The sequence below is a fragment of the Jaculus jaculus genome, chromosome 18 (genome assembly GCF_020740685.1).
Source record: "Jaculus jaculus isolate mJacJac1 chromosome 18, mJacJac1.mat.Y.cur, whole genome shotgun sequence".
In the NCBI taxonomy this organism is placed as follows: domain Eukaryota; kingdom Metazoa; phylum Chordata; class Mammalia; order Rodentia; family Dipodidae; genus Jaculus; species Jaculus jaculus.
The window spans coordinates 8727192-8753482 of NC_059119.1; the positions used below are offsets into that span (position 1 = coordinate 8727192).

Consider the following 26291-nt stretch of genomic DNA (forward strand, 5'->3'; position numbering starts at 1 on the left):
GCTCGCCTATGAAGCCTATGGACCCCGGTTTGAGGCTCGGTTCCCCAGGTCCCTCGTTAGCCAGATGCACAAGGGGGCACACGCGTCTGGAGTTCGTTTGCAGTGGCTGGAAGCCCTGGCGCGCCCATTCCCTCTCTCTCCCTCTATCTGTCTTTCTCTCTGTGTCTGTCGCTCTCAAATAAATAAATAAAAAATGAACAAAAAAATATTAAAAAAATACATTTATTTGCAAGCAGGGAGACAGATAAGGAGAAGAGAAACACACACTCACAGAGAGAGAGAGTCTGAGAGAGAGAGAGAGAATGGGTGCACCAGGTTCTCTAGCAACTGGCAACAAACTGCAGATTCATATGCCACCGTGCATCTGGCTTTATGTGAGTCCAGGGGAATGAAATTGGGGTTGTTTGACTTTGCAGGAAAGCACTTAACTGTGGAGCCATCTCTCCAGCCTGAACTTTGCTTTAATGCTAACATCATATAGAATCTGGGCAAGAAATCCACATTGGGAAAGCATATATCTATTTTTTTCTCCAAAGTTTTCCCCATATAAAACAGGGGTTTTGCTCAAAAAAACTACTTCAATAAAATAGCAGAAAGAATAATTTCCAATATACTATAAGCCATAAAAGTTAAATCTCACAAGAAATGCAAAGGAAGTACATGGATGCTTCATCATCAAATTATAAATTAGCCAAATTATTCAGTTCTACAGGGCTGAGGAAATGACCCTGGGGATAAGGCCCCGGACACTGAAGTTCAAGTGGCAGGCAATGTGAGAAATGACCCCCAAAAGTTGTCCTGTGACTGCACACGTGTGCCTTGACACAGATGCACACACTCACATGAGTATGCACATGTTCATACATACATCATACACACATGGGCATGGCAAAATAAAGTGTGATCTAGAAAGGTGTTAAACATCTGAATTTACTGATGTATAAGCAGAAAACTCTTTTTAAACACAATTGGTCATTGTTTTTTAAATCTGCGCAGTCCTGGGCTGGAGAGATGGCTTAGCGGTTAAGCGCTTGCCTGTGAAGCCTAAGGACCCTGGTTCGAGGTTCGCTTCCCCAGGTCCCACGTTAGCCAGATGCACAAGGGGGCACACGCGTCTGGAGTTCGTTTGCAGAGGCTGGAAGCCCTGGCGTGCCCATTCTCTCTCTCCCCCTCTATCTGTCTTTCTCTCTGTGTCTGTCACTCTCAAATAAATAAATAAATAAATTTAAAAAAAAATCTGCACAATCCTAACATCTATGGCTCTGACCTTTCTTTACTCTCAGTGCTTGTCCAGATGCTGTGGAATGAACAACTGTTGTAACTTTCACATAATTGAAATCTACAAAGAACAAGAAAGGAAGGAAGGAAAGAATCTCTTACTAACCCACAAGCTTATCAATGTGCAATAAAATTCATTTTTTAAAATATAAATAGTAGACTACTGTATCTCAATCTAGAAAGCAACATACAGAAACAGCAAGTTACAGAGGTTATAAAAACACTACAACATAATAATATGCCGAAGTGTACCACACAGATCACCCTCACATGTACCTATGAATTATGTTATTTCACATGTATAAATTTATAAGAACAAGTAAGAAAATTATGTACACACATTTCAGGACAGCAACTGAAAAGAAATAGAGGTTCACAGAGTAAGACTAAATATATAGTTATTTACATGATTCATTACTAATAACATTTTAAATATGTACATATACTTACTCTAAATGACTTATTTTACTAAAGTAAAGACCAAAAAGTAAAAGCTTGCCTTTGTGATCCATACCTCTCCTCTGTCCACTACTCATTGGATCCTGCCTGATTCCAATCTGACCCTCCAAATAAAAACTCAGCTTAGTTTTGTCACTAATGACAAAGCACTGGTGATGTTCAACTTAGAAAGTGGGAAGATTCATTTTGTCTCACAGTTTCAGAAGGTGTATTCCATGGTCATTTGGTGTTGTTATTCAGCCTGTGGTAACAAAACTCATCAAGCTGGGAGCATTCAGCAGAAGAGATCTAATCCACTAGTAGAAGACAGATACAATTAGAGATGGGAAAGGGGAGTGAGTCTCAATATCCCCAACAGGCATACCCCTAGTGACTAAATTCCTCCAAAAAGACTCCATGACTTACATACAGGTCTGTCATCCCCCAACCATGACTTGGTTTGGGCAGCAGACCTTTCAACCCAAGGGTGTTTACCAGATAAACACTACAAATCCTCATGCTTGCATCCAAAAATTAAATAAATCATAAAAATAACATATCCTAATGGGAATGACAAATACTGTAGTTCTCAGTATTGATGTCATCATTGATCATACTAATTTTTAGTCATTTTATTGATTGTATTTGATGTATTGATTTTGTATATTTTACTTTATTTATTTATTTATTTATTTATTTATTTATTTGAGAGCAACAGAGAAGAGAGAGAAAGTATGAGTACACCAGGGCTACTGCAAAGTCTAGATGCATGGGCCATCGTGTGCAACTGGCTTCTATGGGTACTGGGGAAATGAACCTGGGGCCTTAGGCTCCGCAGGCAAGCTCCTTAAACTCTAAGCCATCTTTCTAGCTACATTTTTTATTAATTTTAATAGTATACATACATATTATCAAGTTTGAACTGTTGTTGCAGATTTCAGTAAATGTAGTTGTATAAAATAGCACTAACCGTATATCCAACACAAAGAAAAAGACAGGGGCTGCAGAGATGGTTTAGCAGTTAAGGTGCATACCTGTGAAGTCTAAAGGCACAGGTTCAATTCTCCAGTACCCACGTAAGCCATGTGCATAAGGTTGCACATGCATCTTGAGTTCAATTGCAGTGGCTAGAGGTCCTGGTGTGCCCAAGCCAATCCCTCTCTCTCTCTCTCTCTCTCTCTCTCTTTCTCTCTCTCTCTCTCTGTCTCTGTCTGTAATAAAGAAATAAAAATAAAATCTTAAAAAAGAAAGAAAAGTACAGAATGAAAAAAGAAAGAAAGAAAAATAAGAGTAAAGCAAATAGCCCATCCTATTCTCAAGTGGACTTTGTTCTCAGCTAGTGTTTTCACTCATCTTTAATTTTGCACTATGTTCCCTCACACCATCTAACATAAGTTCAGTGAAGGTAGTTAAAGTTTCCTTAAGGAAAAGATAATAAACTTCAAAGTGACCTGAATAAAACATCAAGAACACCTTTGAATTCGGATGCTGTCTTACACTGTGGTGGGAGCTACCATGACTGAACTCTTCCAGTACATGAAGTAGTTACTTCGGGTTTCATCTGTTTTATAAATAAACAAACCTTTCAGCCGGAGTGTTAAAGATTCCCCTGGCACTACCAAGCAGTCAAACTCAACTCAGGAGTTGATGCCACAAAATCCAGGAAGGACAGTCTTATATTTAAATGAAACAATTTATAATTCATATAAAGTACATTGTACATAATCGTGCGTTTAGTAAAGTTTAATAAAAGTAACTTTTCACTCATATACTTAGATACTTTCTTGTTGAGTTACTACCTACTTCTATAGTATTTTTATCTGAACTCTGTGGATCCCAAGACCCAGCAAGAATATTGAGTAAACAGCACCCAAACTCACATAGGAGTTCATTTAGCCTGATTCATCTGAATACATTTTGCCAATATGTGACCTGTCAATAATCATTGCATTAAATTATCACATGGTTGCCATGGAGATGGCTCAGCTCATAGAACATCTTCTGGGAAAGCAGAAAGATCCTCGTCACCCCAGCAAACACTGGGCATGCTGGTGCATGCCTGTCATTCCAACACTGGAAAGGTGGAGGCAGGAGGAGCCCTGGAATACAGCGTCATGCTATACTAGTCTAACTGGTGAGTTCCAGGCTCATAACAGAGCCTGCTTAAGTTTAAAGTGGAGAGTGATCGAGGAAGACTCTGACCTCTGGCTTCCACATGCATGGGCACACACATGTACATTATGTGTTTGCTTGTTTTGGGTACTTCATATTGAAACTAGGGCCTCATGTCTATGAGGAAAGCACTCTACCCAACTTATTAAAAGACTTTTTAGAAGACTGAAATACTTAGCAATCAAGTAGACAATCTAAGTCTCACACAATACTTCATCAAGTGACCTGTTACTTAACTAATACACCCCCAGGGGTCATCTGTCATCACACATAGTGGACATACCTCACAAGCCTGGATGTTGTTATCCATTATTTCACCTTCATTTGGTCATGCAAGTTTTCTGACTCTCAGAAGCCTCCCCTGCAAGTGGAGACAGTGGAATGCCATGTTCCACAAGGTCCCCCACTGTTCTAAGCATTCTTTGTTTGGGAAAGAGCCATTCGTGTACAGGATCTTCTGGCTAAGGCTATTTCAGGAAGCCAAATGACAGTTTCATACACCAGGCTCTCTCAGTAATGCACTTGGTGCCACTATGCAGAAGGCTGAAGGGAATTTGCATTGGTGCCAGAACCGGAATTTATGGCAGTGCTTAATCCATTGTTTTTCTACTGAGCCATACTGCCTCCACTTAATAATAAAACAAGATTTAGAAGGCAAAACACTCATGATTTCATACCAGCATCTGCAGGGGTAAAACTGAAAGATGCAGCTATAAAATCATCTCTCCATAACCTCCATTCAGTATTTACTCCTTGCAAAAATTGTACTTGTCTGCCCTTAGCTGACAGATTATAATGCATGCTTCCAAAGATTGTGGTAGAGTAACAATCTCTCTACAAATAATTTTTTAGTCATGGTTCCGAAAATACTTTTATGTAATATTATGAGCTCATCTTAAAATATATAAGCATCTCTAATAATATTTAAATTTTATTTATTCAAAGATAACATTTAAAGCCTTACATTCTGATTTTGTGATTTTTTTTTCTCATTAACTCTTTTCCTTTCTTAAACTGGCAAAAACCACACTTTAATGTAGTCTAGAATGAAAATAAATGAAATCAGTGTTGATTTCCATTTGCAAACTATGAGACTTGTTCAAAAGTCCATAAAAATGAAAGGTACTTCACTGGAGTGATCTAAAGACTAGCTTCGTTTTCATGTTACTTCCTGAGAATTCATTCTGTGCTATCGCCTCAAGCACAGCCTTTGCAAATACACAAATGGAGAACATTAGTTCCCTAAATAAGGTTTACTTGCTGAAACTGAACTTGCTTGTCAAATGTGGCAAGAAATGCAGGCTGTCGCTCAGCTCCATTAAGCAGCCACTCTGTGCTGGATGAAATGAGCTAGGTGCTGTGCCGTGGGCACACGGGGAGCACGGGTAGCAGGGTCACTGGGCACGGCTCTGCTTTGCAGGATCAAAGTCTCATTCTAGCAAGGTTAAATCATACCTTTGTTTATACTGTAGGTGGCAGGATTTTGATGGTTTGAACAGCCTGCTATAACCCTACATTTTCTTGCAAATAAAAACTTAAGGTGCCTCATTCATCAGACAATGTTTATAGAAACACTCATATGGTTCCAGAGAGAATAGTGAAGCCTTGGTGAACATGCTTTTTACTCTCAAATTAAAGCTAACCTACATTATCTGATTTGATCATATTTCATGTTCCCTTTTGCCTTTACTCTTTATTCTTTAAATAAAATACTTCCTTAAGTTAGAAAAGGTACATAGTAAGTTAAAAGAAGAAAAAAAAATTCTTAAGCAGAATCCACTCGTGGGTAAAGAAGAAATGGATATTCTGGATATTTTTGTAAGGAGTGTGTTATGGCTTTCAAAGAAAATGTCTTTAATTAAAAAAATGACATAAGAATACACTGAAAACAGGATATCATTTTAGTCATTAATAATTTAAAAGAGTCAACTAAATAAGACATACACAACATTGGTAAGGGGATAGAGAGATGGCACTTGTCTGCAAAGCCTAAAGATCCAGGTTCAATTCCCTAGTACCCAGGTAAGCCTGATGCCCAAGGTGGTACATGCATCTGGGATTCATTAGCACTGGCTATAGGCCCTGGTGTACCAATTCTCTCTCTCTCTCCCTCTCTGTTTCTTTCTGTCTTTGTCAAATAATATATTTTTAAATACCTTATAAATTTTTCTTTGCCATTGTTTTATGTCTTCTAATGTTTATTTAAACTTTCAATGCTATGCAGAATTGCCATTCACATTTTTTGTGATATTTTTGTATACTTAAATATATTTAAAATATCACATGCTTTTACTTTGTATTGAAAACAAAATTCAACACTTGTCTTTTCAATAATCAAACTGTGTCATTGAATATAATTTTCTGAGCTAACCCAGGCAAAACTAATTGGCTTATATTTTAAAGATAAAATTCATATTTTATTAGACACTGCAAAGTTCTACAGAAAAAGTAGTCAGTGTCACTTGAAGATCAGCAGAATATGTTGGCTTCTTAATTTGAAGTCAACACATGTTTTTTTTTCTTTAATATCTGCCACTTACTTTTATCAAGGGAAATGTGATCTAAATGTAATCTAAATGTTAGATCAAGCAGCTCATCACCCTATTTTGCTCTTTTCCCATCTTCCACTGGGCCTGTACACTCAGCTGTCAGACAGAAGTGCTTGTGAGGCATCTCCTTTTGCCAACAGTAAATGACTATTGCTCTGGTCAGCTTAAGGAAAACCGCAAATCTCTACTTTACACAAATGTTCTGTGTTCATGCTAGCATTCTAGAATGAATCCCAGTGCTTCCAAGGTATGTGTTTGTGAACAGTTCTTGTTAAAAATGAATCTTAAAATCATACCTTGCACTCATTTAAAGCTTGAATGTTTGAATACATACAATGTTTGAAATACATACATACATATATGTAAGTATGACAGTAATGCACACGCAGATCATTCACACTGATGAAACCTTATTATCTGGGGATTTCAAAGGACTCAGGACTAGATTGCAGGGGCTGAGAAGGTGGCTAGGTGGTTAAATACAGTTGTTTCCAAAGCAAGTTTGGCCAGCTTCAACTACAAAACCCATGTGAAGCTGAACGCAGATGCAAAATGTGGCTCTTGTGTCTTGTATTAACTTGCAGTGTCAAAAGACCTTGGTACACACTCAAGGGAGAAAAAAATAAAAATGCTACTGCTTATTAAGTGTGCAATTGAGGTACAGAACATCCTAATATATTATCTATCATTAAACTTAAAAGAATACCATTTCCATTTTTTCTCAACAATCATATAGTAAGTCTTTAGTGCAATGTTTCAGAGCTTTTATCATTTTCCAGTCTACAAACTACATGTTCAATATTAGTTGCATTTCACAACACCGCTGTGAGTTGGATATAGATATTTCATTCCTCTTCAACAAAACATGAAGAAATCTAGGACCCAATGACATTTATTTGCCCAACCTGCAGCAGTCAGATTTGGATCTTCAAGATTTCAATTTAGGTCAGTATCCAATCAACATCCAGCTATGTATATTAAACTTTTATAAATTGCATTTATTTGCATAATAATGGGTGATAATTTCTTTTTCTAAACTGAGTATAATCTAGCAAGTATGTTTAAACTCGTGTTCCTCTGAAGTCCACATTAGGCAAAATACAGTTTGTAAAATACTCCATCCTGACTCCACTTCCTATAGCCTGAACAGGGTCACGTGCAAGAGAGATACCTATTATCACTCTTCCTGAGTCATAGTCCAGTGAGGCATTAGCACTGATTTATATTTAACTTTCTTGCACAAGAAGAATTATGTCATTGTTACTGTGATTCTTATCTCAAACACAACGTGGTTCCACGTGTGAATGCACTTTAGAAAGCGTGAGCTCCTGGGGCACTTAGAATCCCGCAGCCACACACCTACTTGACTCAGAATAACTCACACACAGACACACCAAGTCCTCAGTCCACAGATCTTGGGGTGCAGAGCAGTCTTGGGGACTGAGTATGCAAACATGTAGATAGCTGTATGTAAAATTGTGCTCGTTCACAAATGACAGACATCAAAGAGCCCGCTGCTCTTAGTGACATTTTAAGTTTGACGAATGTTCATTCCATGGCAAGTTGCAGCACCCAACAGAGAAATGACAAGACTTAGCAGAATCCACCTCTGGGTGAAGCAAAGCTGATGGCCCAAGCTTCAAAACCTTTTGTAGACAAAACCCTCACCTTCGGGATGCAGCCATCAGCGCAGGAATCTGGGTGGAATCCTGTATGCTAGGTGTCTAGGTTCCACCAGCTTCAGACAGAGTGCAGGGCCGTGACCCGAAAGGCCATGATGTAAGAATAAACTACAAGAATAAAATATGGGCATGAACTATGGGAATTTTTCTTATGCGGGGATATTTCTTATGGACCTTACAAATACTTTTTTTCTGAGGCTCTTGCTACGAGATGCTTTTCTCTGCTGAATTCTTGACTTGTAATTTGCCCTGAAGTTAATCTCACAACCATGCTTAAAAACCCCTGCCTAAAACGAATGTGACTAGATTTCCTCTGCCCTGGTGAATCTTTGGCCTGAGCAGCACAGGTGAGCAATAGTAACAAAGAATGTTTGTTGAGATGCTGATGTTTGCAAACAATGCTCTTTTAAAAAAATATATTTATTTGAGAGAGGGAAAGAGGCAGAGAGAGAGAGAAAGTGACAGAGAGATAATGGTCACACCCCAGGGCCTCCAGACACTGCCAATGAACTCCAGATGCATGCACCTCCTTGTGCATCTGTCTTATGTGGGTCCTGGAGAGTCAAACCGGGATCCTTTGGCTTTGCAGGCAAACGCCTTACTGATAAGCCATCTCTCCAGCCTGCAAACAATGCTCTTTCCCAGTTTTCTCTCAGGGCTGACTGCGCACTGAAGAAGAATGTGTGCATGAGAAGCACTGTCAGTAGCACTGAAGACAGCAAGGTCAGAAATGAATTCCTACCAAACTTCCACAAATCCGGTGAGGACAATAGGTGGGCTTCATGTGATTGCATTTATAAACAGAGGTTGTATGTGCTATAAATCAGCAGAGTCTAGCAGGTCATACCCTCAAATGCCAGGTGGTGCACATGTCTGGAGTTTGTTTCCAGTGGCTTGAGGCCCTGGTGTGCCATTCTCTCTCTCCGTCTCTCTCAAATAAATAAATAAAATATTTAAAAACATATTATTCAAAACAAAAAGTTCCTTCCCCTTTTCCCATGCAATGTTCTATTTGTTCATCCATTATTGATTTTGTTTGTTTGTTTGCTGTCCAATAACAACACCAATGAGTGTCGGGGAAGCTCTAGCAGCCTTAGCATCAGAGCAGTGACAGAAGATGCAGCAGGTTCTCTCTTGGTATAAATGACTCCAGTGTTCAGCTTTCTCTTTCTCACAGGCTCTGCTCTAATAATCACCTAGCCCCCTCTTGGGTCTGTGTCCCCAGTTGGGCACAACTAGAAAAGTTCTTAACTTAGTAATACAGTACTTTCAACTAATATGAAGACAGGGCCTTACTTACCCAGGAAGCCTTACCAGCACCCCATGCTGTGTGTATGGTTAGCCTGCGAAGATGGTGTACAGTCACAGGGTAGACATTCAGTCATGCCTCAGGTTACAGCGTGACATTCAGGAAGATGACTATCATTTCTAGAAATTTCTACAAGAGCCCCTTATGTACATCAAGAACTGGAATTGGAAAAGCAACAAGAGAAATTGTTTTGCTCTCTTAGTTCCAAAATAGTTCTTCTCATGGGGAATTCCCAACTTGTAACCTCTTCCATTATCTAGGTCAGGTTTACATATATGGGAACACTCTTTAAACTCAAATTCTATTTAACAAGCTCCAAGTCGTGGTAAATAAAATGCTGCTTGAGCCACAGAAGTTGGAGCACAGCTGAATAGTCTCATGTTGCAATTATGTAAAACATATCAGCTATACAAAGCTGCCACATATCACTATTAAGGGCATGCCAAAGAGCTTTTACATATGTTAATTAGTCCTACACAAGCCATTTTAATAATGGTTGTAATTACAATTATTTTCATCTAATTAATTCAAATGAATTTTCCTCATTTTATAATTCTCTAGTATCTATCAAGTGTCTGCTTAATACCCATGATAAACACTCTTGATTCACTTTCTTGCCTGTTGGTCTTCCTTCTCACTTTTGAGCCCCATTCAGCAAATGGCAAGAGATATGAATACTAAAAATTCCTATATCTCACAATGTTGTTGAGCCTGGGGTAATCATGCATGTTTTCCCTACCCATAACAACCTTTGTGAGAAATTCTGAGCAGTACTTTTAAATATGTTATAATACCTATACCAATGGCAAAGTGGTGTGTGCACGTGTGTGTGTGCACATGTATGTCTATGGCAGAAAGATAAGTATGCATATGAAAGCAGTCATGTAATCAGAGGGCTAAGACTAGGAATCTTGAATCCATGGGCCACAGATACTTCAAGCCACCAGAAATTTCTAGGCATGAGATAGACAGGGAAGAGCTAATACAGCTGTTAGGAAGAGATGGAGATGAAAATCAGATGCATTGTTTCATGAAATTTAAATATATATTATAAATAGATATAATATACATAAATTATATATATAATATACATAAATTATATATATACAATATATATAATATACATAAATTTCATATATATATATAATATACATATAATATACATATACATAAATTTCATATATATAATTTATATTTTATATACATATAATTTATTTTATATATATATAATTTTATATATATATATAATTTATTTGAGAGAGAGAGAAAGAGACAGAGAGGGAGAGGAAGAAAGAGAAAATGGACATGCCAGAGCCTCAAGTCCCTGCAAATGAACTCCAGACATGTACGCCACCTGTGCATCTGATTTTACTTGGGTAATAGGGTATTGAACCTGTGTCTTTTGGCTTTGCTGGCAAACATTTTAACCACTAAGCAATCACTGCAGCCCACTAGTCTTCAACGTGAAATTGTGCAACTTCTAACTGCACCGTTATTAGATGAACAAGAGAGAAAATGATCTAATTGAAATACAGAGTATGTACCCACACACTATTTGACATAACACAGCCTGAATAATAACAGCCACTTGATTTTAGATGTCAAAGTTGGGGACAGTTGCTCAAGGGTTTTGTGACTAATACATCTATTTCTAAAACAACCCCGCCAAGGCAGGTCTTATCCCCACTTTATGAACATGAAATTTCAAAACATATGGATACATCAAAAGTTGAAGATTCTGGTTTGGAGAGATGGTACAGAGGTTAAGGCACTTGTCTGCAAAGCCTAAAGACCCATGTTTGATTCTCTGGTACCCATATAAGCCAGGTGCACAGAGTGCAGTGTGTGTCTGGAGTTCGCTTTTGGTGGCAGGAAGCCCTGGAACACTTTTAGATAAATGGCACCAAAAGTCAAACTTTCTCCAGAAGTGTGTATTTGAATGTTATGATATGCATAGTTATAATAATTTAAATATTTTTTACTTATATTTGCTGAGTTTTAAGATCACAAAGCTTGGGCTAGGGAGATGGGTCAGTGGATAAGGGCATTTGCTTGCAAAGATTTACACTCAGGGTTCAGTTTCTCAGCACTCTGACAAAATGGTGTGTGCATCTGGTGCTCCAAAAGACCCTGATGCACCCGCACTCATGTGCATGCATGCTAATAAATAAATTAAGATAGTAAAGTAGATCACCACCCTCTTCACTTCCCAGGCCAGATAGTACTGGAAATGGTGAGCTGACAAAAATGCATGTTAAGGATTTTTTACTAACTTAGATTCTGGCCTACAAAGAAACAATTATATAATATTTTATCCTCATAACAAAGATTACAACTTGATTCTTCTCTAAGTACTGGAAAACCTAAATCCAAACACCTGATAAAAGTCTAAGCCATGAAGGTAAATACATGATATTCTTGAGCTCCTTCTGAAAAGATTTCAAGGTCTCCTTTTTATCCCCTTTATCTTAATATCACAACAATGTGTTTTCAAATCCCTTTCAATTTTCCAGGCAGGGGGAAAATTCACCTTAGTAGAGTTAAATCAAATTTACCTTGTTATCTGGATTTTAAAAATCCAAGGTCTCTTATAAACTGGTGATTATAGAATAGATTGAACATTTATTTAAACTGAATCAAGTAAGAATAATTAATGATTACAAAAGAAATGATAAGATAACTCATAAAAATCATAAGTAACTCAAAACATCAATTTAATTTTGCATTACAGTCAAAGTAGAATTTCATTTCTTTCAGACATTTACTAATATTAAAATAAAAATTCAATCATTGATACTATCAATAGTCTAATGATTAATATGGTAATAAAGTAAAATGTGCATACCAAATTTTAAGTGGTGATATTAAATAAACTGAATATTATGTTTAGATATATTGAAGGGATGTTAAATATATTGCAAGTGATGTTTAAATATATTTAAACACAGAGAAATGAAGAAATTTCTAAGTGCATTCAATAGATCAGCACCCAATGTTCACATATGCTTTTGAATAACTTATATTTTTATCTTAAACAAAACCTATGCCTAGTCAAGTTTTGCCAGTTCTATGTAATCCCTGATTATTTGAAAGAGTGCATCATGCAGTTTTGTAGAAATACCCACAATTACTGTTAAATTCCCCTTTAATTTATCAGCTCAGTGTGGTTTAACAACAGTGACATGAGCCACCATGGAATGCATAATGGTTTAGATCTAAGTTGTTATGTAGGAAAGGACATTTGTGTTTGTGTGGTTTTTTTTTTTATCAAGGTTATGAAACTGATTTCAAATGGCTCACAATATTTTTTATTGAATAACAATACAATCAGTTTGGTCATCCACACAGTCTTTGATATTCATTAATTTGTACAAGTTTCCACATGCAAAACACAGTGCCTTAAGAAATGTGAAAGACATTAAACCTTGAAAAGTCATGTGTGGGCCAGTCTCCTCGCTGATGCCCTTATTGCATTTGCAACTGACCCAGTGGGCTATCAGGAATTTTATCCTGCCCTTTGCTCCTGGATCAACCATGTAAACTATGAATGGCTGGTTGAATCAGCTGAATAGAGACATTTTCAGTTGCAAGTGTCTGGGAGGGGTGTGCTTGTGTGTGTGCACATGTGCATGCACGTGTATGCATGCTTTATTTATGTGTGTGTTTTATTTATTTGGATAGGTAAAATTTTCTTCTAAATATAATCATATCCTATATTATTAATAGTGGGTGAGGGCACTGTCTCCACCTCTGTGGGATGCTTCAGATCAGTTCCCCCATCCTTTTCAGTATTCTGCCAGTGTGCTCAGTACATAATGATCTTGACTCTGATCCCATCATCCTCTGCTCCCTGTATACATGATCCTCTTGTCAGGTAACCATAAAACACATGCTTTCCCTTGTTCATTCCATTGTTCATATACATGCCTTCCTAGTGCAATTGTACTTCCATGTTTCTGAACCAACTCTATCATCTTACAACTAACTGAAGGAGTCTCACCCTCTACTAATGTGTCTGCTTTTGTATGCAAGCCTAGGAGAGGAGAAAAAAAAAGGGGGGGGGGGCCTCTGTTCCTTAGGATCTTCTTTGTTTTTCAGAGAGAAAAGGAAGGAAACTTCGGATGTCACCACAAATGGCTTGCAGAGACAACATAGGTTTTCTTAAAAGCATCTTGGCAGAGACAGCAAATAAATGACCTGTAACCTTAGCTTCTCAGCATCCCCCTTCTCTGGGCCTCAACAGTGCCCCTTATAACAATAATACCTCACCTTCCAAATTTGTTTATTGAGAGAAATTCTTAAACATTTAATCCTACTATAAAAGAACCCACTTCGGATATTGTTAGAGAGAAGGGAACGGTACTTTCTTAGCAATGTGTTGGAATGTAACTTGACAGCGGTAACCTCTAAATGTACACATCATACAGGCATCAAAACGTGGCTCTCCCTGGAGGAGCCCTTAACCCACACGTGGATGCATCTTTCTTTTCTTTGGCAACGTTACTACTGAGAGGATCTCACTCATGTTATCAGGTACTCCTCTCACTTTTCTATCGAATTTTTGATAATGCCTCCAACTTTGCTTCCTAAACTAACCAGATATACCTGACGTTCATTTCTGTGTGAAAGTGACAGATTAGGCTTTCAGCTGGATGGAGATCCAGGGGGCGAGAACTCTCAAGGCTGCTGAGAGGGATGGACTGGAGTCGGGAGAGGACCTGTACCTCCAACCCAAGCCCTGATACCTGAATCCTCAATTCATAGGTCAGTGCCTCTTCCCACTGCGTACTAAGTGCAGAGCTGGAGTTGCCCCTGTGGAAAAGAAGTCCAAGAAAAATGCCAACACACTATTCATCGCAATGGCTGAGCGTATGGGACTTGAAGAAACAGGAGTGGTTCATGTAAAACTGCTCCCTAACACAGTTACAGGAGAATCAGCGAACCTCATCTAGTCTCGGGGTTCTCCACGCCACGGTGGAAGTGCCTTTTAGGCTGAAAGTGATATGCTAATTCAATATTCAATAGGCAAAGAGTGATAAGCATGTGTGAATGACAGCAGATATGCGCAAAGCGGAGTGGGAAGTGGGCCAGTGAGGGAAATCGTGGCTGGAAGGAAGCCCCGCTGGTAGCCAGGGCCCAGAACAAGTCCAGCCTAAGCCGCAAAAAGCCGACTTAGTGCCCTAAGCACTGCCGAAGGTCACTGAGGAGACCCCAACAGAGGAATCTAAGGCTTATATCTATTTAAAAGACTCCCTCCCTCTTTTCCATCTCCCCCTTTCTCTCCCTCCTTCTTTTGAGAATAATTGATCTTCCAGGCAATTCCTACAAAACATAAAGGCAGAAATATGTGAAACAACTATCTGTAGGCATTGGAAAAAACAATAAATGAAGCTGCACAGGACTGTATTTCCAATGAGTATAACAAGCCAGTGCCCCACAGTGGCCCTGGGTTTGGCAGAGAGGCTTTCTCCACCTACACAAAGCAGCAGAAACCTCAGAAACCCAAGGCGTGGCACTCGGTGCCCTGAGCAGAGGTGATCACAGTGAAGAAGGGACCCGATGTGCAGCGCAGCGGCCAGGGGAGAGAGTTGTGTAGGAGCAGAGTCCCAGAAATCTCCGTGCAAGTTCCCTGGAGTCTTTGGCTGAGCTGCAAATGCCGAGAAATTCCACAAATGCTTGCAGAGCACAGTTGGCGGTGAGAGAATGCATCCTGAGGAGATGTAGCTTCCAAGGGGGACACTGAGGAAGGATATGGGGGAAGCTGAACACATCCCCACCCCACTTCAGTGTCAACTATGGGAAATGAGAATTTTACCCAAACATAGTGACTTTCTGGTGACAAACCCTCTATGCAACATCTAATCCGTGGCATCAATCAGAACACCAAGAGCTGTTTCCCAAACTTTAGGATTCTCAGAGACCTACAGTCTGGTATGATTTCTCACAACACTGAAGTATTGTTCATCTCCTAAGTTCCACCCCATCCATGGGCCAGAATGATTCCCTAAGTGAGCCCAGAGTTTAACAGACCAAACTCTACACACTAATGTACTTGTGGTTTCCTGTAAAGCACTGCCTTAAATCTGCAGCACAAAAATCTCTGAGGCAAGCCACTCCATAACTAAGTTTTCTTTTCTTTTAATTAAATTATTTTACTATTAATGATAGAGTCAATAAAGTCATTTGAACAGCAGCAAGAAGAAAATGCAAATATCTGTGATGGTTAATCTGTCTACTCCACAGAATTTACGATCACCATGGGACCAAATCTCTAGGCATATGTGCTAGGAATTATTTTACTTAGGTCAATTGAGGTGGGAAGAATTTCCCTCATCATTCCATGGGCTGTGGTCCTGAACTGCATACGAACCAGAGATGGCTGAGCAGAAGCGGTCACCACTCTGCTTCCCCTTGTGGACTCAGTAATGTGACCTGCTGCTTCAAATTCCTGGTGCCATGCCTTCACCGACATATTGGACTATAACTCCCAACTGTAAGCCAAAACAAACAAAACAAAAAACCCACAAACAAACGAAACCCAAATTCTTCCTTCTTTAAATTGCTTTTGTTCCCCTGCACCTAGGTACTTATTCGTAGCAATGAAATAGTAACTAACACATCGCCTCAGTCAATTAAGCTGCCACTGAGTATCTGCTCCACAAAATTCACACCAAACTCTATCTGCACGCACAGTGTGATGGCAAGATGTTCTAAGTAGCTGTCAGCTAACCTGGTGCAAACTGTTGATTTTCATTTTGCTCAGGGAGAGTAATTATCTTTAGTCATGCTCGGACTGGATACAGGGACTTAAAAGGAGCCAACGTACAACTGAGCACAGTGCTCATCTGACCTACCTAAACACAAATACTAATTATATTTTAGCAAAATATTTTCCAATTGAATCACAAATATATTGCAATTCTAACTTTACAACAGAGCACCGGGATCACTTTCTGACTGAATACAGAATCCTAATAGAGGTGTGCTGCCTTGTTCATTGGTGCGGGTGTAGGGACAAAGGGGTGACATTGCTGGACTTGTGGGCACACAAGATTCCAAACATTAGTTGTGGTGTTTTGACTGTAAACATGCCCTGTAGCCTCAGGTACTTTTGATTTAGATTAAGCTTCCTACTTAATCCAGTAGGCACATCTCTGCCACTAGGGAGAATCTTGAGTCCAGCCCTAGGTATGTGTTGAGAGTCAACTACTGCTGGCTGTTTTCTCTCTGCTATGGGTGTATGGTGGAGGGAGTTAGATTTTCTGCCGTGTGGAAATTTCCATTGAAACTATAAACCATTTCCTCCCATAAACTTCTTCACTTTGGGTGTTTGTCCCAGCATTAAGAAGGTCACTGCAACAGGGATCTACCCAGACTTCCAGATGTCTCCCTACACAGTATACCTGAGTCTTTTGGGACCAGTAGGCAAACATCAAAATACAGAAATGGGCAAACACAGATAAGATATTCAAGTATATGAATAACAGTCAAGAGTCAGTAATAAGCACCTTGTGTTTGGCTTAGTGTCAACATTATTTTTCTGTACTTTAGAGGATAGAACACAATAAAACATTTTTTAAAAATCCAAGATTCTGCTGCATGCAAATCTTTAAAAAACAAAATGATTGTCATTTCAAAGGACTGATAGCAGGGATCCAGAATAAATGAGCCATGAATGTTTTTGTCTGCAATTTTTAATAATTTCTGAATGACTATTTTCATGCCTTTTTCCATTTAGGCAAGTACCTTAACCTCTGAGCCATTTCTTCAGTCCCTATATTTTCCCTTTATAGTCACATCTATTCATTGTATCAAATGACGAATTATGACATTTTTATGTATGCATATTATGTATTTTTATCTTTTTCTTCTTTGTGTGTATTGGAATGTGGGTGTTTATGCATGAGAATATGGGTGCATGGATGCTACGGTTTTTATGTGGATGTTAAGACAACCTCAAGTGTCTGCCCTTGCTTGCCACCTTGTTTGAGGCAGAATCTTGTTCACTGCTGTTTATGCCAGGCTACGCGTCCTAAGCTTCTCCCATCTCTGCCAGCCATCTTGCAGAAGGAGCACTGAGAGGACAGACAGTCTGTGGTTCCAGCTTCACATGCATTCTAGGACTGCAAACTCCAGCTGTCATGCCTGTGCAAGCGTTTTTAGGCACCAAGACATCTCCCCAGCCCTATGTACTTCGCTCTTATTTACCACATTCCTTTCTCTTATGCCCTTCCCATTCTCACATCCCCTCCATGTTTCCACATTAGATAGATAGGTAGGTAGATAGATAGATAGATAGATAGATAGATAGATATAGATATAGATATAGATATAGATATAGATATAGATATAGATATAGATATAGATATAGATATGGATATAGCTATAGATGATATAGATATAGATATATACTTCTTATGAGAGAAAATGATATTAAAATAATATTTGTCTTTCTGTGCCTGGTTTCTTTCATTTGCCATAACCATCTCCAGTTCCATGCATTCCATAAGCAAAGGACTGAATAAAACTCCATTTTGCACGCAGACCACGCATTCTTTACTCATTCATCTGTTGATGACGTTGATGATCAGCTCTACTAGTAGGAGCATCTGGCTGGTGAAGATGATGAAAAAAGCTCTGGGGAAGTCTCACCTACTTCATATCTTTCCTACAATTTATTCTGGGTGTTCTGTCACCCCTACCCCCACCCCAACGCAGGGTATTTCATTAGCCCTGGCTTAAACAGAGCTTACTCTGTAGCCCAGGTTGGCTTCAAATTTACAGTGATCCTACATCCCAGCCTCCTGATGAGTGCTGGGCTTAAATGTGTGCACCACTATATCCAGCTTTCCGGCAAGTAAATCTTTGTGTGATGTTCTGCTTCTGCTCTGACCAAGTCATGGAGAATGCCTTCTGGGCTCTGAGTTGCTGAAACACACACACTCTCCAGGGATCCAAATGGCTACCTGCTGCTGCATATCACTCTGCCTAAAGCCAATAATCACTCCTCTGAGGTAATTTTATGTCCATTAAAAAACAACTGAGGTAAACCTAACAGACTGGCTTTATATATGCAAGGGAGAGAAAGGGGTGGGGGGAGACAGAGAATTTGCAAGCCAGAGCCTCTAGCCACTACAATAGAACTCCAGATGTGTGTGCCACCCTTTTTGCATGTGCAACCTTGTGCTTGTGTCACCTCATGTGTCTGGCTTACGTGGGACCTAGAGAGTTGAACATGGGTCCTTAGGCTTCGCAGGCAGGTGCCTTAACCATTAAGCCATCTCTCCAGCCCAATTTTATGTTCATTTTTAAAAATGTAATAATTGAGCATAGAGGTCAAGGAAGTATCTATTATTAAAGGTCTCAGACTGCTGAGTAAAGAATGCTACTTTCACTGGAGGAGAAGAATTTAACAGTCAAAATCACACTTAAATATGAGTGAAAAGATGCACTTTTAAAAATGGCTGTAAAGGGCTGGAGAGATGGCTTAGCGGTTAAACGCTTGCCTGTGAAGCCTAAGGACCCCGGTTCGAGGCTCGGTTCCCCAGGTCCCACGTTAGCCAGATGCACAAGGGGGCGCACGCGTCTGGAGTTCGTTTGCAGAGGCTGGAAGCCCTGGCGCGCCCATTCTCTCTCTCTCCCTCTATCTGTCCTTCTCTCTGTGTCTGTCACTCTCAAATAAATAAATAAAAATTTTAAAAAATATATTTAAAAAAATGGCTGTAAAAAGAAAAGACATTAATCAATTTTAAATATTTTAAGTGTTTAAAGTACTTGAACTTTGCCATGCTAAATTATAAGTTTGTAAAATGAACAAGTCAATCACACTCATACAAATATACGGTGATCTTTATAATTTAACAAAAAGAAGTAATGCCAGGATGTAAATACCATCCAGTATGGAACATGATAAAAGATCCTTTTGACACACAGAGGAGGGTGTTTTAAATACAAAACAGAATGGATGAAAGAAAGAAAGTTGATTTTGATCTAACTGTTGTAACTTTTTTTTTTTTTTTTTTACAAAGGGGCTTATGATCTCTCATAAGGATCCTTTATCTAAATCACCAAGAGAATTCCACATGGGGCCAAGGGTGCTAGAGTCACACCAGCACAGATCGTACTTGTGTGCACTTTAAAACAAACGTGACCTCCATCTGTAGGACTGGAATGAAGATTTATTCATATGTAAAGAGTATACTAAATGAGACACACTATTCTATTCATGTAACTTCAGAGGCGAGAAATTGATATAAGAGAAGTCATGCAAATAAAAGGCAATTTAAATACCTCACATTATATTTAAGACACATACATTGGAGGGTAGAAAAATATATGTATGTTGTCTAAATGAAATTATGTACTTGCAAATTCCCACCAATACATGTTCTATAAATTCAAGCACGTATGGTGAGGAGGATATCATACTAGAAATGGTAAAAGACAACACCTGCAATTTCAGTGATGTTTATTTCTAGTCTCTATGATCTCTGCTTTTCATTACAAAAGAGATGAAAACATATCCTTTAAAATACTATTTGCCCATAGTTCATTCAATGAGTAACTGTACAAAATTGAATTGTTTTCAATGTATTACGTTATTTCTGTTCTCATGGGAAAACAAAGTAGGCAGAGAGCTCTTCTGATTTTAATTCTGTCATAATTACTTATATGTGCAAATACATAGAAAGTTTAGTCACATAGTTAGGCAGCTAATTGTGTTGAAAATACAATTGCATGCACACAAAGCTAATCACATCCCTAGGGTGCTCACTTCTGTTTCAGCACTATTTTTAAGCCCTCGGGAATTTCAGACAGCTCTTGACTCTTGAAAATCAGTGTCAAAATCCAAATCACTCTTTGTGACCTAGCATTTATTTCAAAGCCACAACATTAAATTTGATTGCAAAATAACAGGAGGAAATTAAAAGTTTAAGAGCTGGTAACTGTGAACATGATAAATAGCAATGTGCCAGCGATCAATTTTTTTAGTCTGTGGTGAATAATTGTGTCACATAAGGAACTGATGCTCTTCAGTGTGGAAAAGTTTCCTTTCATTGTCAATCTTAATCTTGGTAGGAAATTTTATTTTCTTATCATTATGAATGAAAAAGAGTATCTTCTAGTATTTCAAATGTTTCCAAGATTGTAACTGTTTATGACTACCCATGCTAAAACACATCCACTGAAGTGTTAAAAATGTAAAGAGCTGGAGAGATGGCTTAGTGATTAAAGTGCTTGCTTGGGAAGCCTAAGGGCTCAAGTTCAACTCTTCAGATGCCACACACAAAAGTGAGGCAAGAGCAAGGTTGCATATGCCCACTAGGTGGTGGAAGTATCTGGAGTTGAGTGGCTGAGGCCCTGGCATGCCAAATTTCTCTCTCCCTCTGACTCTCTCATTCTCTCTCTCTAAAATAAAATTTTGAACAATCCTAAAGAATTACAGAAGCAATCCTCACAGGGGCAGGGCTGGGAAACACCCTGGTATTTCTTCCAAGCTATGATCGATCGATTGATCGATCTATCTATCTATATATATTTACATATCTCTTCACTATTCAACATTTAACTTCGTATTCTGGAACCAATTTTCTTACAGTACCCATTTTCCCTTGAAATCAACCCCATACTATAATTCAACCCTTCAAAAATCTTCATATGCTATTCAAATGTCCCTAAATTTTTGTTTGTTTGTTTCTGTTTTTTCGAAGTAGGGTCTCACTCTAGCTCAGGCTGACCATAAATTCACTATGTAGTTTCAGGGTGGCCTTGAGCTCACAGCAATCCTCCTACCCCTGCCCCCCAAGTGCTGGGATTAAAGGCATGCTCCACCACACCTGGCCCTAAATTTTATATACATTTAAATTTTCCTTTGTGTTTATTGAAAATTTTATGTAGAAAAGGCAAAGAGAATTAAAGCTAGCTTGTGAAAAACCCTCTTTGTCAAAACCTTAAAAATAATTTGTCATGTTTCACATTTTTATGTGCCAATTATAAATACTATGATTTCCTTTCATCTTAATATGAAATATGCTGTACGATTTTCTGTCTAAAAATATTTATGAGCCTATCAACACTTCATAATTCTGATATGTTTTCCTTGCTTTCTTTCTAAAAATCTCTTTGTGAGGAAAATGCTATAATTAATTGCTCAGGTATTATTTAAAAATATTTAAAAGAAATCATTTCAAATATGAGAATATCAGTGATGAGAATCTAAGACTGCCTTCTCAGCCAGCTGTCCTGTCAGTGCTAACATGGAAGCCAGGTCTCTGGGGGTAAAGGAGGAAAAAGAACAATAGCCTTGCACTTGAAGGCCGCTAGGTTTCTACCCCATGCTGATGATTTTTAGTCTATTATCTTTAGTGTGAAGAATAAATAGATTTCAGGTAAGTAATATTATTATTATTTTATAAAATGAAAAGTCAAGACATATCATGCTCATGTGTGTGCTGGGTATGGATATGTACATGCATGCTTATATACCTTGAGCATGCAAGTGTGTACAGGTAAGTGTGCATGTGTGTACATGTGGTGGTTGGGATATAAATAAAATTTGTCCAATAGTCTTAACATTCATGATTAGGCTTCTTAGTCTCCAGCTGGTGGAGCCCTTGGGAGATGGATTCTTGATAGAGGAGGGTGGTGGTTTGACTCAGGTGTCCTCCATAAACTTAGTTGTTCTGAATGCTAGGCTCCCAGCTCATGGAGATTTAGGAATTAACAACTTCTGGAGACAGTATATTGTTGGGGCAGGTTTCTGGGTTTTATAGCCAGTTTCCCTTTGCCAGTGTTTGGCACACTCTCCTGTTCCTGTTGTCCATCTTATGTTGGCCTGGGGTGTGATGTCCACCCTCTACTCATGCCGTCATTTTCCCCTGACATTGTGGAGATTCACCTCAAGCCTGTAAGCCAAAATAAACCTCTTTTTCCCATAAGCTGCTCTTGGTTGGGTGATTTCCACCAACAATGCGAGCCTGACTGCAACAAGGAGGTATGTCACTGGGGGTAGGCATTGAGGTTCATTAGTCTAGCCCACTGGACATTCAAAGTTAATGCACTCTTTCTTTTCTACCTATCTTTTCCTTTCTCCCTACATCCTTCACTCCCTGTCTCTTCTCCCCTCTCTCTCTCTCCTGCTGCTGATTGTGAAGAGGTGAGCCAGTTACTGCTCTTTCTCCACCATGATGAAGTTTTCCCTCAAAACTGTAAGCCAGAAATCAGCCCTTTCCTCCCATAAGCTGCTTCTGATGTAGGGTGTTTTTGATTTTTTTTTTCTCCTCCAGGAAGTAGATGGTAACTTCAATAATACAAGTACCCATGAAGGGCAGAGGTAAATGTCACATATTTTTCTCAGTAGCACTCTACCTTTATTCTGAGATAGCATCTCACAGAACCCAGAGCTCACAGACAGGTAACCATCACTCCCTGGGCATTCTTCTACCCGTGTGTCGTCAGTGGTGTGGTCCCAGTCTATACCACCACCCTTCAATTCTCTGACACAGCATCAGGGATCAAACGCAGGTAAGTCCCTATGCATGTGTGGCAAGAATTTGGCCACTGTGCTATCTCTCAAGCCCCATTTTTTCCATGTTAGAATGCTACAAGTGTAAGATGTGAGATCGAAATCCCCAAAAGCCATTATTTTTTACCATTCCCACACTGAGGGACATAAGTGACAGCTTTGACAGGAGCCCTAGGCATGCAGAAGGATTTGTTCATTCATGCTTCTGTACCATCATGAGTCATTACCAAACCTTGTCAACTCAAACTTATTATTGACCAAGAGATATCTCAATTTCCCCACTGTAGTCAATGCGGCTTCAACTAATCCTCCATAGAGAAGTCTTACTTGATGTTTACAATTATTTTTGTGTGTGTGTTGGGGGGAACGAGGGACTTCTTGCTCTTTTTACATAAGAATGCACATCATTCATGTTTCTCCAGAAAAAACAGTTTCTTACTTGGTTTGATATGTACATAACATAAAGTTAGGAAAGCAGTGACTGAGGCTGAGAAGCACATGACCTCCCTAATGCAAGGATTCAATGAGGAAAGTTCCTGTCCCAGGGGAGAAGGCTGGAGAAGGTGACACAAGTTGTTCTCTCAGGTACTGTGTCAGGAGAAAAAAAAGAGGAGCAGTGGGGGTGGGGGGGAGTAAATTCCTGTTTCTTCTGCCTTTAATTTTTTTGGGGGGGGTATTTTTATTTATTTATTTGAAAAAGACACACACAGAGATGGAGGCAGATAGAGAGAGAGAATGGGCACACCAGGGTCTCCAGCCACACTGCAAACGCACTCCAGACACGTGTGCCCCCTTGTGCCTCTGGCTAACGGGGGTGCTGGGGAATGGAGCCTCGAACCGAGGTCCCTAGGCTTCATAGGCAAGCGCTTAACCACTAAGCCATCTCTCCAGCCCTCTTCTGCCTCTTGTTGTCATCAAACCCTTAACATATTAAGTGATACCTGTCCACATTGAGGATGGTTATTGGCTGTACGCACCCCATTGATCCAAATGCTAATCTCATCTTGAAACACCTTGACAGGCATACCAGAAATGATGTTCATTGGGCAGTCCACTGGCTATACAGGTGTACCTATTCAGTCACCATCATCCATCATGAACCATCCATCATCAAGTTTAACCTGTGGCACTGCCCTTCATAGACTGGCAGACTTCAGCCTAGGCAGAGAGCCTAGGGTTTGATCATATTTCAGGAAAACAGAGTAGCAAAGCATTCTCACATGTTACCGTAATGCTATGAATGAAAGGATGAATGTTCAAATGAGCAAATGAATGATTGTTTTTCCTACCTATAACAACTGATCACTTGTTTTCCACAAAAGAATGTAATTACAGCAAATACACTTGGAAACTTTGTAGTTACTTTCAGGCTGAAAGTTAATATGGAAAATACTTCCTTCATTCATTTTATGTTCACATAATTTTATTATAAATTAAATTTCCAGCCAGGTTTGGTGTTGTATGCTTTTAATCCCAGCACTCGGGAGGCAGAGGTAAGAGGGTCACCTGATTTTGAGGCCATCCTGAGACTTCATAGTGAATTTCATCCAGGTCAGCCTGGGCTAGAGTGAAACCCTACCCTATCACACAATATATGAAATTTCCATGTTCTACTACTCATGCAGTTTATCTCTGATGCTCTGTTCAGCATAACTCCCAATTATTACTCTAAAAATTATCTTTTATCAACAAATAAATAAGGAATATGTGTTTAAATGAGATATGATTTCAAGTTTCTTAAATTAAACACATAATACAATAAACATTCAAACAGATTGTTTGAATAATGTGAAAAAGAAAATAATACATATTTCCTGCTGACCCAATAATATTATCCAAAATTTAGTTATACACTTTTTAAAATTTCAGTAGTAACTTATAACTCTTGCTTATATTAAAAGAATTATAGGCTCTTATAATTTTCATGAAGTAGTCTTCCTTGAGGAATTATCTTAAAGTTGAAGACATTCCCTAACATTTCACAAGTAATTTCTTATTGCTGACAGTTGCCTTTCTTTATGAAATGTCTGTTCTTATAATGTGGTCAATTACATAAATCCATGCTCTTGTATTTTGACAATCTTTTCTTATTTTAAACTCTTCATGTGCATTTTCTTTCTAATGGGATAAATTACTCCTAAATTAGTTACAGATCATTCACATTGGGTCAATTCTTAATTTTTTTTTTTTAAAAAAAAAAAGACTTTATTTACTGGACTAAAAAGATGCCCTCAAAGTATTGAACAAAATGTGTGGTTCAGGGCCTTCGGGAAGCCTTGAGAATCCACCAGGAGATCTGCAAGGTCCATGTGATTAGCGTTGTTCACTTTTACTCTCTCATTAGCTAACTAGATGTTTCAGAGGCTATATGCAAAAGTAATGCAAAAGACTAGTAGTTGGAGAAGATGTAGAATCTACAAAATTTCTCTAGTGAACCAAATATGCAAAAAAATTACACAATAGTAAAACAGTTACTATTTTTTGGTGTAAGAAAAACTTTAATTATCATCACACAAAAAACTTGTATGAAGCATAAATAGATTCCTTTTTTTCCCAGCTTCTAAAGCTTTTATTTATTTATTTTTTTTACAGACAGTTTGGCACCATTATTCGGTTCATCCGTGACCTACCCCCTCCACATTGGCCCCTCCTTGTTGATGTATATGGGTCGTGCACTGTGAAGTTAGCCCACAGTTATTGGTACGATAAATGTCTCTGTATATCATGACCCAACATATGGCTCTGACATTCTTTCTGCCCCCTCTTCCACAAAATTTCCCTGAGCCATGTTGGGTTCATTTTTGGTCTTCTTCAGTGATGAGGTGTTGGGGGCCTCTGAGGCTAAAGCTCTCTGATTTGGTCAGAGTTGATTTTTCTCTATGTTGGTCTCCTTCTCCCTTGTGCTGGTATCTGGTTCATCCGGAAAACAGCACCCTTACTTGTTTTGCTAATTTTCCTTAGTTTCAGCTGGGGCCCTTTTGAGGTATGATGGGGTGGCTCTCTCCTTAGGATCTGCATCTATCTTTCTTTCCCAGGGATTTGCAGCACAGCTAGGCGGTTGCCATCTTGGCCGGAAGTCTCTAAAACAGTTACTTTTCTTATGAAATATTTTTATTTCTAAAATATATACATTTTCCATAAAAGGATTATGTTTATGTTAACTTATAGTGGGGTAATTTTATGTGTACATGAACATGTACTGTACTCAATTTGTGACATATTTAAGAGTCACAGAAACAGATTAGGAAGCAGTGACTCATTTTGGATAAGAGTGAACTTCACTTCACACTGAAGTTGATTACAATTCAGAGGATGCTTCTAGGGGAGCTTCAGAAATC

General features: G+C 38.9%; 1 protein-coding gene across 1 annotated transcript in view; it reads right to left on the reverse strand.

The window, feature by feature from the left end:
* The window catches only part of Ctnna3 (catenin alpha 3), a 1402587-nt gene that overhangs the window by 284942 nt on the left and 1091354 nt on the right, over window positions 1-26291 (reverse strand). The window lies entirely within an intron of this gene.